Here is a 2,425-nt window from a genome sequence, read left to right as displayed (position 1 = left end):
GAGTGTGAGACAGATAGGGATTCCCAGAGTGTCCCCGAGTGTGTTACAGAATCCCAGAGATTCCCCGAGTGTGTGTGAGAGATAGGGAATCACCGAGAGATTGTGAGTGATAGGGAATCCCATAGAGTCCCCGAGTGTGTGTGAGAGATCGGGAATCCCAGAGTGTCCCTGAATGTTTGTGATAAAATCCCAGAGTGTCCCCGAGAGTGTGTGAGATATAGGGAATCCCAGTGTGTCCCCGAGAGTGTGTGTTAGAATTCCAGAGAGTCCCCGAGAGTGTGTGAGAGATAGGGAATCCCAGGGTCTTCCCGAGAGTGTGTGAGAGATAGAGAATCCCAGAGAGTCCCCGAGAGTGTGTGAGAGATAGGGAATCCCCGAGTGTCCCTGAGAGCGTGTGAGAGATAGGGAATCCCAGAATGTCCCCGAGAGTGTGTGAGAGATAAGGAATCCCTGAGATTCCCCGAGTGTGAGTGAGAAATTAGGAATCCCAGAGAGTCCCCGAGATTTTGTGATACAATTCCAGAATGTCCCCGAGTGTGTGTATTATAATGCCAGAGAGTCCCCGAGACTGTGTGAGAGATAGGGAATTCCAAAGAGTTCCCGAGTGTGCGTGAGAAATAGGGAATCCCAGAGTGTCCCCGAGTGGTTGTGATAAAATCCCAGAGAGTCCCCGAGTGTGTGTGAGAGATAGGGAATCCCAGAGAGTCCCCGAGTGTGTGAGAGAGATAAGGAATCCCAGAGTGTCCCTGAGAGTGTGTGAGAGATACGGGATCCAAGAGTGTCCCCGAGTGTGTGTGCGAGAGAGAGGGAATCCCAGAGTGTCCCCGAGTGTGTGTGAGAGATAGCGAATCCCAGAGTGTCCCCGTGTGTGTGTGAGAGATAGGGAATCCCAGAGTGTCCCCGAGTGTGTGTGAGAGATAGGGAATCCCAGAGAGTCCCCGAGTGTGTGTCAGAGATAGGGAATCCCAGAGAGTCCCCGAGTGTGTGTGAGAGAGACGGAATCCCAGAGTGTCCCCGAGTGTGTGAGAGATTGGGAATCCCAGAGAGTCCCCGAGAGTGTGTAAGAGATAGGGAATCCCAGAGTGTCCCCGAGTGTGTGTGAGAGAGAGGGAATCCCAGAGTGTCCCCGAGTGTGTGTGAGAGATAGGGAATCCCAGAGTGTCCCCGAGTGTGTGTGAGAGATAGGGAATCCCAGAGAGTCCCCGAGTGTGTGTCAGAGATAGGGAATCCCAGAGAGTCCCCGAGTGTGTGTGAGAGAGACGGAATCCCAGAGTGTCCCCGAGTGTGTGAGAGATTGGGAATCCCAGAGAGTCCCCGAGAGTGTGTAAGAGATAGGGAATCCCAGAGTGTCCCCGAGTGTGTGTGAGAGAGAGGGAATCCCAGAGTGTCCCCGAGTGTGTGTGAGAGATAGGGAATCCCAGAGTGTCCCCGAGTATGTGTGAGAGATAGGAAATCCCACAGTGTCCCCGAGTGTGAGTGAGAGATAGGGAATCCCAGAGAGTCCACGAGTGTGTGAGAGAGAGAGGGAATTCCCGGGTTTGTGTGAGAGATAGGGATTCGCCGAGAGTGTGTGAGAGATTGGGAATCCCAGAGTGTCCCGGAGTGTGTGTGAGAGATAGGGAATCCCAGACAGTCCCCGAGAGTGTATGATAGAACCCCAGAGAGTCCTCGAGAGTTTGTGAGGGATAGGGAATCACCGAGTGTGTGTGAGAGATTGGGAATCCCAGAAGGTCCCCGAGTGTGTGTGAGAGAGCGAATCCCAGTGAGTCCCAAAGTGTGTGTGAGAGATAGGGAATTCCCGGTTTTGTGTGAGAGATAGGGAATCTCCGAGAGTGTGAGACAGATAGGGAATCCCAGATTGTCCCCGAGTGTGTTACAGAATCCCAGAGATTCCCCGAGTGTGAGTGAGAGATAAGGAATCCCCGAGAGATTGTGAGAGATTGTGAATCCCAGAGTGTCCCCGAGTGTGTGTGAGTGATAGGGAATCCCATAGAGTCCCCGAGTGTGTGTGAGAGATCGGGAATCCCAGAATGTCCCTGAATGTTTGTGATAAAATCCCAGAGTGTCCCCGAGAGTGTGTGAAATATAGGGAATCCCAGTGTGTCCCCGAGAGTGTGTGTTAGAATTCCAGAGAGTCCCCGAGAGTGTGTGAGAGACAGGGAATCCCAGGGTCTTCCCGAGAGTGTGTGAGCGATAGGGAATCCCAGAGAGTCCCCGAGAGTGTGTGAGAGATAGGGAATCCCCGAGTGTCCCTGAGAGTGTGTGAGAGATAGGGAATCCCAGAATGTCTCCGAGTGTGTGTGAGAGAAAGGAAATCACCGAGTGTGTGTGAGAGATTGGGAATCCCAGAAGGTCCCCAAGTGTGTGTGAGAGAGAGAATCCCAGTGAGTCCCGGAGTGTGTGTGAGAGATAGGGAATCCCAGAG

This window comes from Chiloscyllium plagiosum, unplaced genomic scaffold (assembly GCF_037043375.1).
Source record: "Chiloscyllium plagiosum isolate Xiang-an unplaced genomic scaffold, Cpla_swu_hap1 HiC_scaffold_21, whole genome shotgun sequence".
Lineage (NCBI taxonomy): Eukaryota > Metazoa > Chordata > Chondrichthyes > Orectolobiformes > Hemiscylliidae > Chiloscyllium > Chiloscyllium plagiosum.
The sequence above is the reverse complement of the archived record's forward strand: the minus strand, read 5'-3'. Positions refer to the sequence as shown.